The 13,129-nt window shown below is 48.0% G+C and overlaps 1 pseudogene; it reads left to right on the top strand.

The window, feature by feature from the left end:
• Positions 1–5,248: 5,248 nt before the first annotated feature.
• LOC120838690 lies at positions 5,249–12,622 on the top strand (annotated as a pseudogene).
• Positions 12,623–13,129: the final 507 nt, after the last annotated feature.

The raw sequence follows: 13,129 nt of genomic DNA, 5'->3' as shown, positions 1-13,129 counted from the left end.
ATTGTACTAGATCTTTATACAACCGCGTTCGCAACCGCTTTGCGAGCGCGGATCCGCTTCCAGTGTGAATGAGCGGTAAGCGCTGGTCAATGCGCGTGACAGTGTCACTGCGCTCAACTTTACCAAAATAAAAACGACCTTTTCTTTAAAAGGGGGGGGGGGGGGGGGGCTGGTTCTGAAAAAAATGTAACGGATTACAAGGAATCCGTTACGTGAAAAATGTAAGGGAATTACTTTAAAATTACTATAGAAAATATGTAATTATTCCATTACTAAATTACCGATAAATGTAAGGGATTACAAGTAATTTCGTTACTTGAAACGGATTACGTACAAGTCTGAGCGGGAGGCTGATATCGCAAGTAAGACAATAACTGATTGGGCGAGCCTTTGTCGGGAGGTTGTGGGAAATGCCGTCTTTAAGCATTCAGACATGATTGGTGGCGACGGCGTGACTGTAGAACCAGACGAGAGTATGTTCGGTCGGCACAAGTACCATCGCGGGTATTTAAGGCATGGCCAGTGGGTTTTCGGCGGTGTGGCGCGTTGCAGCGGGTGCTGCTTTCTTGTTCCCGTGGAGACCCGTGACGCTAAAACCCTGCAAAGGCTAATAGCCGAGTGGGTCCGCCCTGAAACAAGAATAATCACTCATTGTTGGGCTGGCTATCGCAAGCTTGCAGATGACGCTCGCTTCACGCACCTCCGTCAACCATAAGCTTAACTTTGTCGACGCGAACACTGGTGCGCACACCAATACGGTGGATTGCACCTGGGCCCACGTCAAAAACTCTCTTCCATCTGGACGGCGCGAGAGCCACCATTTCACTGGTCAAATTGCAAAGTTCATGTTTTGGAGAAGAGACAAGGCGCGCGGAAACACTGATAGATTCCAGTCGTTCGTCGCCGCGGCCGCCAAAATCTAGAGCCCCGACGCAGACAGGGCGAGGATTCTGACGGCCCCGGTGACTTCGAGGGATCCGCTGCGCTGAGCCCGTCACCCGCCTGCATGCATAAAGACGACTTATGCGCCAGCCACTCGTCAAGTGCTCGTTACGTCAGTTATAGGTTCTGGTAGCGGTCTAAACGGTCCTTTTCAGGGCCCCCATATTTTGCAAACGGAGCTGTGTTTTTAATGCGGCACCCCGTGACTCTGTAAAAAGTTCACAGGAAAGACCCAGCAAAGGTATGTGGTCCCCAACTTGAATAGGAGGTAAAAGCGCTAAAAAACGACGGACAAGTTGAAGAATGACGAACACCACAGAGCGCTAACTTGCAACTGAAGTTTATTACTGAAAACACGTACACATATATACACCGTGACATCAAAAAGACAAGTGGCAATAGTGCCGCTTCATCTATCTAAGGTTAATCTATGAATTGTTTACTCTTTCGAATGATTTCAAATATGCCACCTCAGAGCTATACAGGTTTACTGAGGGAGCGCTGACACACTTGCCCTGATCGTACTTCAAAATAAAAAACGCCTCCGATATCTCTCTCGTTTTTTTGTCTCTATTCCGAGTTAAGATAACGGTGTTGTCAAGCCGTGGGACACACCCACATCTGTTACAGTGTACAGCCAGATTGCCCGAGGGTGATGATCTAACTGACAGGGCATGTTCCCTGAGTCTGTCGTTTATGCACCGACCCGATTGCCCGATGTACACCTTTCCGCATGATAAAGGAATTTTATACACCACTTGTTCCTTACACTCTACGTATCTTGTTTTATGATTCTTATGGCATACGCCTACGCGCTCATCACCACGTGCCACCCTTCCACATAGCTTACTCAATTTTTGAGGGGCTGAAAAGAGTACAGGGACCCCATGCTTTTCCCCCACTTTCTTTATTCTATGGCTCACCTTATGCACATAAGGTATCACCGCTGGTCTAGACTTTGGCTTGTCTCTCACGCCACATTCCCCTCCCCCCCGAAGTTTCTTTAGTAAGCCTTCCGCCACCCCCGCAAGGAGCGGAGGTGGAAAACCCCCCTCCTCCAGTTTCGTCACCTGAAGCATAAAGCTAACTGCTAGCTTATGTGGGCAGGACTTCTGTAAAGATGACCTTAAGCACGTCGAGGCAATGCCCCTCTTGATTACCTTTGAGTGACTTGAATCAAAGGGTAACACTCCTTTCTTTGCCCTTGGGCAATAGAACCAACAGACATGCGAAGGCTGTAGTAAAAGCTTAAGATCTAGAAACTGTAAGGTACCCGCTACGGGATTTTCACTAGTGAAAGTGAGCCCCGAAGCACTAGTTTTAAAAATATCAAACATTTTTGTAATAAAACCCGCTCTTTCTGAACTTGCCTGTGAACGAAACAACACCAGATAATCGTCCACATACCTAAAAACCCGAAGGACGCCTTCGTCTAACCTACTTTTGATATCCCTATCACACTTTGCCAAAAATAAATCGCTTAGCACAGGCGCCACGCTCGTCCCAATACACACACCGTCCTTCTGTAACAGCTTCACCCCTTCAAAAACAACATAAGTAGAGCTCAGATAGAAGCGTAACAGTTCCAAGAAACCACCTTCATCAACGCCACATTCATTCTGGAACTTCACAACTCCAAAAACATCAATAGCCTCTTTAACAGATTCAAACAGACCCCCCTGTGGGATTGAATAAAAAAGGTCTTGAATGTCGAACGACACTGCATCACATGGCCCCGGATTAGATTCTTTCAGATATTCTACCACGCATTCCGAGTTATTAACTCTAAAAGGATCATGTAAATGTAGCCGTGACAGATGTCGTTGAAGGTATGACGACATCTGTAACTGCCACGACCCCTTCTGTGTTACTATCGCTCTAAACGGCATAGCCTCCTTGTGTGTTTTCACAGAGAAAAAGATGTCCAAGTGAAGTCCTTTAGCTCGTACGACCGATGCTTTCAATCTGTCAAGGCCCAAGTTCTGACAAAGTTCAATAGCCCTATCTTTTATTTTTGCCAATGAGACTTTCTTTACCTCCTTAAAATTCTTATCCACCGCTTGTTTTCCCTTGATCAAAAACTCACTCTCAGGTATGAGCACGAAACCACCTTCCTTATCTGCCAACAACAACTTAAGGTGTTCCTCCAAGCAGAAAGATACTACCTTTTCCACCTTAGGCCTTTTCGAGGACCCGCCCACTCTCCGAGGGAGGGTATCAACCCCATCCAAAATACATCTTTCTCTATCGGCTTCCTCTGCTTTATCTCCTACATTTCTGACCAGTGACAACAGTTCCGGAGGCTTGAGGCTTGTTTCATAGGCAAACTTGGGTCCTTTCTGTAAGATCTTCACAACCTCCTCAGGTGCGCTAGTGTTACCCACCATCACGATATCACAGATGCCCCCCTCCTTTCTTCTCACCGGCTTCGGCAACGAGACCAGCAGCCGTTGCCATAGAAATTCCGTATTCCTCCTAGCTTGTTGTTGACACTCTCTGAACTTCCACTCAGCCACACTCTGCTCTTTGTAAACGGAGTAGCACCATACCTTAAGGTAGTCGTGGAGGAGCCTCGCTTGTCTCCAGGTTTCAGCGCGCAAAATCTTGGTAACCCTTTTGGCGTGCCCCACCGATGGTGGTACTTGGAAAAGCTTCATGACCTCTGCAGGGTAGCAACCGTTCCTGATGGCGTAGGCACAGTGCCTTGCCTTGACTTCCGTGATCGCGATGGCATTGATGAAGTAGATGTCTTGTTGATAACACGGCGAACAGTGAATAGAGCCCCATGTAGATACGTAGAGTGTAAGGAACAAGTGGTGTATAAAATTCCTTTATCATGCGGAAAGGTGTACATCGGGCAATCGGGTCGGTGCATAAACGACAGACTCAGGGAACATGCCCTGTCAGTTAGATCATCACCCTCGGGCAATCTGGCTGTACACTGTAACAGATGTGGGTGTGTCCCACGGCTTGACAACACCGTTATCTTAACTCGGAATAGAGACAAAAAAACGAGAGAGATATCGGAGGCGTTTTTTATTTTGAAGTACGATCAGGGCAAGTGTGTCAGCGCTCCCTCAGTAAACCTGTATAGCTCTGAGGTGGCATATTTGAAATCATTCGAAAGAGTAAACAATTCATAGATTAACCTTAGATAGATGAAGCGGCACTATTGCCACTTGTCTTTTTGATGTCACGGTGTATATATGTGTACGTGTTTTCAGTAATAAACTTCAGTTGCAAGTTAGCGCTCTGTGGTGTTCGTCATTCTTCAACTTGTCCGTCGTTTTTTAGCGCTTTTACCTCCTATTCATGAATAACCAACTAGCCCAAGTACACACCCTTCTACGGTCCCCAACTTGGATATCGGGTGGTATGATTCAAATAAAAATTGTTCTTGCTTATTTCGCGCCTGTGATCAAAATAAATGCCGCCGTTGCAGTCGTCCCGCGGTGCTGTTGCTCGCCCATTCGCCGTCGGCGTGCCTCAGCTTCGTCGTCTTTGCTAGCGGCGCACCGGCGAAGCCGGCCTTTGATCCGAATAAATGCCGCCGTTGCAGTCGTCCCGCGGTGTTGTTGCTTGCTCGATGGCCGTCGGCGTGTCACAGCTTCGTCGTCTTTGCTAGCGGCGCACCGGCGGAGGCGGTTGATCTGACACACCGCGTTCGGCTTTGGCTAGCAGACGGCGTTCGTAAAATGGCGTCAGCTGTTGCTAGCTTCACGCGGCGGTACCGTGCGTGCTTCTATTCATTCGGTGTTCGTTGCCATGGTGACGGCGAGGAAAGCAGACGAACTTTATGTTGCGGAAGAACGCTGCGGCGCAGCGATACCAGGTGCGTTCTAAGGCCCTTGCCGCATGCTTTTCAATGGGCGGAAGGCGAACAAAAAGAGTTCGAAATAAGGACTTAACGCAGAAGGCTGCATTTCTCCAGCGCCTCATAATTTGACGAGCCTTGCACGAAAAGCATGTTTTTAGACCGGAGTTTGGAGATAGTTTTTTTTACAACAACATGGGTCTAAAGTATCAATGTGCCAAACAGAGTATAGTCTATGATACAAATAGAAGAAGAAGAAAACGTGTAAACATACCAGAGAGTTGAGTGGATTGACGTGATCAAGAGTGAATTGACGTGATCAGGGAACTGATTGGACGTTCAACTCTTTGCTCTCTGACTTGATCGTCCTTAACCCCGTCCACACACCACTGACTGGCATCTAAGACATCAGACGTCACCGCGAACCGTCCGCAGCTCATCGCGGCACGGGTTACTTCAGGTAACCGACACGGAATAGCCCCTCAACCCGGCATGTCTCTGCCGGCATCAGCGTGGGATCCATCGTGCTCCCAGCAGACTCCCGCTGACAAGGACCACGCTTACCATGTCGTTCAAGACAATCATTCGGGCCTTTCTGGATTGAGAAAACGACACAACGACATCGACAGTGATTCTGCTGATCATTCATTGACACCTGCCAAAGTACCGGCAGCAGCAGTAAACGAGGAAATGGACCAAGATGTAACAGAGGGTGACCTAGAAGGCTTCGTCCTTGTGGAACACCGCCGACAAAGGACAACGGGAGTCCCAGTACTTCTGACGCCCACTAACGAAGCACATCGCCTCCAGCAACAAAACCCATTGAAGCTGAGTGCCGAGGTCAACACGGCAGCGGGTTGCCCCATCCTGCGCCATCACTTTACAGCTAGGGGTGGCCTCCTAGTGGAAGTCGCAGAAGTAAATTCGGTAAACAAGCTCTTGCGAATCCGCAACCTTGGAGACATGCCAGTACAAGCCACCATACCGAATACGTACCTACAGAACTTCGGATTAATCAAGGGGGTACCCGCGTGGTACACAGATGTTGAACTGGCTAACTTCCTCCAACCGACAGGTGTCGTCGCAGCTCGCCGCCTCTATCGCCGCCGTGGAAAGCCTGGTGACGCCGCAACAGCATCTGATCGTGTCGTGCTCACGTTTCGACCGAACACAGAACGTCCGTTGAAAGTAAACCTCGGGTTTACTCAGCACGAGGTCACTGAGTACATTGAGGCGCCACCCAGATGCTTCAATTGCCAGGCACTTGGTCACATAGCCAAATACTGCAAAAGAAGCACAAAGTGCAAGAAATGTGGAGGACCCCATCTAACCAAAGACTGCAAGGGCGACTCACCTGTAAAATGTGCTAACTGCGACGGAGAACACCCAGCAGACTATGTAAACTGCAAGGTACGTCTAGCTGCTCTTAACAAGGCGAAGACATTCGTACGAGGACCACGTCAGAACCCTCCGAGTAAAGAAGCTCCTCCCCCTCTGGAATCTTATCCACCTCTGCCTCCTCAAGATTCACCAGACTTGACATCCTCTCAACAACAGCTACAGAAGAGCAACAAGAAAAACAAGACAAAGCGGGCTTCTTCGAATGAGCAAGCGGCGACAAAGAACGTGCCGGGTAGTGAGCCACCGCCTCCTCGACAGACGACAAGCACTCCTGTGCTGCCTCCACCGGCTGGCAAGCGCACATACATCGACGCAGCCACTCGTGCTACTCCAGTCCATAAGCCGTCGTTTACTGCTTTCGGCTCGATGACAGTCAGCGACATAATAAGTATTGTATTTTCTATCATTCGAAACTCGATTTCCCAACTGCCATCCGGCACCTTTAAGAATATAATTGAAGGACTTTTGGTCCTTGAACCTGCGATCACAGCATTGTTGAGTAGCTCGTGCCAATCTACTGGCTAATGCCCTCTCCTTTGAAGATAATGTGAAACGTGCGACAGTATTCCAGTGGAATGCAAGAGGGTTAAGTTCACGTCTTTCTGACTTCAGACAGTTCATTTTCAAATATAAGTTTCCGATTTTGGCGGTTAGTGAGTCACGTGTACCAACAGATTTTCGTCTCTCTGGATACCAGGTTTTTCAATCGAATCGAGAGTCTGGTGCTAGTCGCGTATTTGTCGCAGTTCGAAAAGGCTTAACATACATTACACATAACATCTCATCACACCCTAGCAATGAATATGTCAGCGTAACCGTTAGTAAGGGGAGGCCTTCATTCACTGTGATCGCTGCATATATTGCTCCATCATGTCCCTTCGATGTCGACAGATTGAATACCATCATAAGGCAGTGTCCTCACCCTATATTAGTGACCGGTGATTTTAATGCGCATAATCCAGCTTGGGGTAGCGCAAGAACAACACGCCGTGGAAGGGAACTTCTAGATTTAGTGGACGAACACGATCTCTGCGTCCTAAATGACGGGACACCTACCTATGTTCGTGGCACTCGATGCAGCAGCTGTCTCGACGTCTCATTTTTGTCATCTGAACTAGTATCTCGAGCGTCTTGGTTTACAGATGTCGAGACCCATGGTAGTGACCATACACCAACGTATATCACATTACATGGCCTACAACCCAAACTTCACCGAAACCTGATTTCGTACATTGATTGGACGTCCTTTAAGGAGAACGTTGATTTAAAGCTGCGAGACACGAGTACATACAATGAGTTCATTTCCACCATTCAGCAGTCAGTAACTGAGTGCAAGCGATCCGTCCACCTCCCTTCCTCGCGCACCGAGGTCGATGGGGAATATGAGCGTCTACGTGCCATCCGGCGGCGTGCAGAACGACGAGCACGGCGCACTAAACTACCTGACGACGTTCGGATTGATAGGCGAACTCAAAAACATATCCGCCGTCACTTAGACAAGCTCGCTAGAAAGAAGTGGAGAGGGCTATGTGCTTCTTTTGATCCACGTGCTCCCATGACACAAATATGGCATATTGCGCGGGGCTTGAGGTCCACACCGCAGCAAAGATCGCCATTCAATGCCCTCTCAATATTCTTGCGAAGGTCACTCTTGGATATTGCAGAGGATTATTGCGCCTCATTAGTGGATCTGCCAGCTGTGGCCAGCGACAGTCCACCAATCGTGGACACTGAAAATTCCCCTGACCAATTCTCCACCGAGATTGATGTTATAATTACTTCCCAAGAACTTGATCAAGCTCTGGCGTCACTTAATTACTCTTCTTCACCTGGATCAGATGGAATTACCAATGGCACGCTGGCACACCTTGGACATGAAGGCAGCCAGCGTCTCTTAGATATATTCAATGATTCGTGGGTCACTGGCAACGTTCCGCAAGAGTGGAAAATAGCTAGAATTGTGCCTGTACTCAAAATTGGCAAATCTCCATTGGATATGAAATCTTATAGGCCCATTGCACTGACAAGTTGCATCGGAAAATGCATGGAGCGCGTGATTCTCTCACGTCTAGAATGGTTTTTAGAGTCGAAGTCAATGTATCCCGAAACAATGACCGGCTTCAGACAGGGTCGAAATTCCATCGATAACGTTATAGATCTAGTTACTCACGTTGAAGATCAAAAACTTCGTGGGAAAATAACAACAGCCGTGTTTCTGGATGTACGAGGTGCTTTCGACAATGTAAGTCATACCGCTGTTTTACAAGGCCTTCGAACGATCGGTATTGGTGGTCGTCTTTATCACTGGATAGCTGATTACCTACGTAACAGAGCGATCTTCATGCGCACGAAAGAGGGAGATACAGCACAACACGTTCTAAAGAAAGGAGTACCTCAAGGGGGGGTTTTGAGTCCTGTGCTCTTCAACATAGCTCTTATTGGTCTTTCTAAGATGGGCTGGAAATCCACTCGCATCACAACTTACGCCGACGATATATGTATTTGGACATCTGCAATTTCCCTTAAGAGCATACAGACTCGACTGCTTGGTACACTTGCTAACGTATCTCAGTTTCTGGCAATGCGCGGGCTTGAAATATCCCCTGAAAAGTCTGCCGCTATTGCCTTCACACGAATGAAAATGGATCGATACCCGTTAAAAGTGAATGGTGCTAAAATACCCTATGTTTCATCTCACAAATTTCTTGGAATTTTTATCGATCGCGGCCTAACATGGAATCCCCAGTTGTCTTATCTGAAAGTGAAGTTGTCTTCATTTCCTAACCTTGGCCGGTTCATAAGCGGAACAACCTGGGGAACTTCGACGGGTGCCCTTCTTCGCCTGTATAATAGCTTATTTGTTGGAATTCTTCGTTACTGCCTTCCTGTAATGCATGGCCTCTCTCCTACTAACACAAAGAAGCTACACTCACTACAAGCACAGGCACTCAGAGTTTGTCTAGGTGTTCCTAAATGTACATCCACCATAGACACAATAGCAGAGTCCCACTGCTTTTCCATAACAGCTCTTCGTACGCAGGAAACTCTTCGAAATCATATGCGCCATCTTACGAGGCACCAAGCCCATCACTTAGCGGACATACCGGAAAGGTGCTTCTACAGCCGCATTGCACAAGAGATCCTCGATCACACGCACATTCTTCCAACATCTTTTCAGCGATACAATTTACTCTCTACTCCTCCATGGTCATTACCTCGAATTAAGATCTATAGCACTATTCCGGGTATTACAAAGAAATCAATGCTCCCCGCTGTCGCTCTTCGACAGCTCTCTTTACCTTACATTCATTTTGAACACTTATCTTCATGTCACATTTACACTGACGCGTCCACAACGCTCAATCAGTCCTCTATTGGTATGGTAGTTCCCGCACATTCCTTAAAAAGGGGTTATAAGCTCTCCCATAGGATGTCGTCCACAGCTGCCGAGCTGGTAGCTATTCGTGAAGCGATAAGATATATTCTAACAATTCCTCCTCGACCTTGGACAATAATAACAGACTCTAAATCATCCCTTCAGTCACTCCAGCACCCATGTAAGAAAAGCCCATACGGACAGATATTATTGGAAATCCTCAAACTACATTGGGACGCAGTTTGTCAAGGTAATGAAATATGTCTTCAGTGGATACCAAGTCACTGCGGCATTCAAGGCAACGAATTGGCTGACGCTGTGGCAGCAGATGCTCAAAGCTCTATACACGAAGTTCAAGCCCCATTTACTAGAACGGACATAAATAGTACAATAAGAGTCCTGGGGAAGACTATAACTGCACGCCTCTGGGCTAACGCAACCGATCAAGGTACACACTTAAGAGCTATTGATCCTCACCTAACGTTTCGCGTACCTCGCGGTCTCACTCGTCGGCGCCAAGCTGTACTACACCGAATACGTTTAAAAGTAGCTTACACCAATCAATACTTATACCGCATAAGTAGAATTGCCTCTCCACACTGCGATCACTGCAGAATTATAGAAGACTTAGGACACGTCATGCTGGAATGTCCTCAGTATGAAGAGGAACGCACTCAACTGCAAAAAGAAATGCAACTACGTTCTGGAGAAGACCTCACCGTCTGCAAGATACTGGGACCGTGGGAAAACGAAGTCTCTGCCACAACAGCAACAAATGCCCTCTTGCGATACCTATCGGCGACCGGTCTCAACAAGAAACTCTAACGCTGCGACAAGATATAGACTGATTTTAATTTTCTTCGTTTTATTTTTATTTATTTTCGTGCGTTTTTAACTCTTACTATATCTTTGTACCCACATCCCTTCCCCCTAACCAGAGTAGCAAGTCAGGAGATACTTCCCGGCTAATTTCTCTGGCTTCCTTTTTCACATCAATAAAAAAAAACAAAAAAAAACAGAGAGTTGTTAGTCAGCGCTGCGTGTCTCCTTCTTTTGTGGGAGGAGGAAGAAGAATCCTATTTGACTAGGTCGCCATTTTTTCTTCTCTTGTTTCAATTTTCCGACACGTATATTTCAAGACGCCCATTCAAGTCAACCTTGGCCTTCCGAGGCAGGGGTACACCTGGTATGTCCTGTGCCGATGGACATCCCCCAGCCACGACCTCGGATATTACCGAATCAGACCATACCTACAATGGAACACAAGCCCCCAAACTAAGCGACGTAAGGGAGACGGTGACGATGAGGAGATATCAGTGAACGACCACCCCGAAAAAATGGAAGAGACGGAAGCCGGAGAGGACTCTGAGTTCACCTTAGTGCAACATCGTTGACAGAGGACGACAGGGGTTCCAGTCCTTCTAAACGCTTCTAACGGTAAGACGTGTCTTTTCGATCGTCAGAGAACCAGCCGAACCAGTGCCACAGACCATGTCTTCGATCGACAGGGGGTTCTCACGCTGCCCAGTTACAAGCTGGACCGCAAGCTGGGAGACTTCAAGGCCCGCTTTCGTCAAGACCGCCGCCTGGCCAACACCGGCGCCAACCCCTGCGGGGGTGCTGGACTCCCTGCGCCGCCGGTAATTCGGCCGGCTCGTATGCAAGTATGGCACGCGAAGAGCCCTCTCCAGGCGCTAGAGACCGGCCTGCCAGAAGTAAGCAGCCCATGGCAGTACCGCGAAGACCATCACCGCGAAGATTGCTGCTAGGCCTAACACAGCATATCATAATCACCATCACTTTCATCTGTACATTACATCATCACATAATCACCATTACTAGACACGGCACCGCGGGCCTCCTTGGTACGGGCTTTTGCCTTTCTGCGGTGCCGCGCTCTCCTGAGCAAATAAAACATTAAACATTAAACGCCCGTGCAGGAGGACAAGCGGTTGCAGCAACAAAACCCGCTGAAATTGTCTGCTGAAGTAGAGACACTGGCTGGCGCGCCCATCGTAAGACATCGTTTTACAGCGAGGGGAGGTCTTTTACTTGATGTCTCAGAAGTACCGACTGTGCATCGACTTCTCAAAGTGCACTGCCTTTGTGGGATCCCGGTACAAGCAACAATACCCAAAGCGTACCTACAAAACTTCGGTCTAATCAAAGGGGTACCAAAGTGGTACACTGATAATGACGTTAACGAATTTCTGGGACCAGCCGGTGTGATCGCCGCTCTTCGGCTCTACCAGCGACGCGAAAATGCAACAGATGTTGCCCAACCAACCGACCGAGTGGTTCTAACATTCCGTCCAAACACCGAGCGACCGGACAAGGTCAACCTCGGCTTCACACGGCACGAGGTAACCGAGTACATTGAAGCACCTCCAAGGTGTTTCAACTGCCAGGCCCTCGGCCACATTGCAAAGTACTGCAAGGGGAAAACAAAATGTAAAAGATGTGGAGAACCACACTCGTCCAAAGAATGCCCTGGCACACTTCCCACCAAATGTGCAAACTGTCTCGGTGACCATCCTGCTTCTTATGCAAATTGCAAGGTACGCCTGGCAGCACTTACAAGGAAAAAATCTTTCATTCACGGACCAAAGCTTGTTGAAACACAACGTGAACTACCTGTAGCACAAGAAGAATATCCTGCGCTCCAAAAAGAAACAACGCACGCAGATCGTTCCCATGCGCAAGCAGGACGAAAAAATCAACCTAAGAAGGACTCGTCAAAAAGAGCTGCATCGAGGTCAATGAATATCGCTTCTAAACGTTCTCCATCCACTGATAAAGAAAACTCAGGAAAGTCAGATGCGAAGAAGGATCGACAAGAAATGACCCAGACTAGACCAAATAGAAACCTTGCATACAGTGATGTACTTTCTGGTCGACGTGTGTCTGAGGAGCCAGCGCAAGAATCAGCCACATCCGTCGATAGCATAATAGGCTTCATCTTCTCTGCACTGCGGAGCGCCAGTGCACAAATGCCACCAAGCCCCTTGAAGACAATTTTACAAGGAATGATGCTCTTTGAGACAGCTATTGTCGGAATCGTGAAAAATTCTCAACACAGCGATGCCTGAGAGCAACGCTGCAGGATCCCCTGTGCGCGCGCCGGTAGCGCCAGGTCGTATCAAGATGCTTCCATCGATCATCCAGTGGAATGTTAATACTCTTCGACCTCGACTTTCCGAACTTTGCCGCCGCCTCCTGGAGCTTCAACCAAATGTTCTTGCTCTTCAAGAAACGTATGTACAAGGACCTCATCGATTATCCCCATACGTCCAATATCACAGTAAGACACCGCACCTCGACGGGAAGTCTAGGGCATCTATATTCGTGCAGAATCACCTCAAACAAATGGATATCGACCTTAGCGACTTGAGCACTCTATATGGTGAACATACAGCCGTAACAATAAGAATGGACAAGCGTGATATTACTGTTGTCTCAAGCTACATACGTCCTCACGAACCATGGGATCCCGATGAAATGAGAAAGATCAGAAAACGCTGTCCTGGGCCAATTATATGGTGCGGAGATTTTAATGCAAACCACCCTGTTTGGGGAAGTGACACAACCACACAAAG

This window comes from Ixodes scapularis, unplaced genomic scaffold (assembly GCF_016920785.2).
Source record: "Ixodes scapularis isolate PalLabHiFi unplaced genomic scaffold, ASM1692078v2 PGA_scaffold1__304_contigs__length_218370807, whole genome shotgun sequence".
In the NCBI taxonomy this organism is placed as follows: domain Eukaryota; kingdom Metazoa; phylum Arthropoda; class Arachnida; order Ixodida; family Ixodidae; genus Ixodes; species Ixodes scapularis.
Note: the sequence above shows the minus strand (reverse complement) of the source record. Positions and strands in the feature narration are given on the sequence as shown.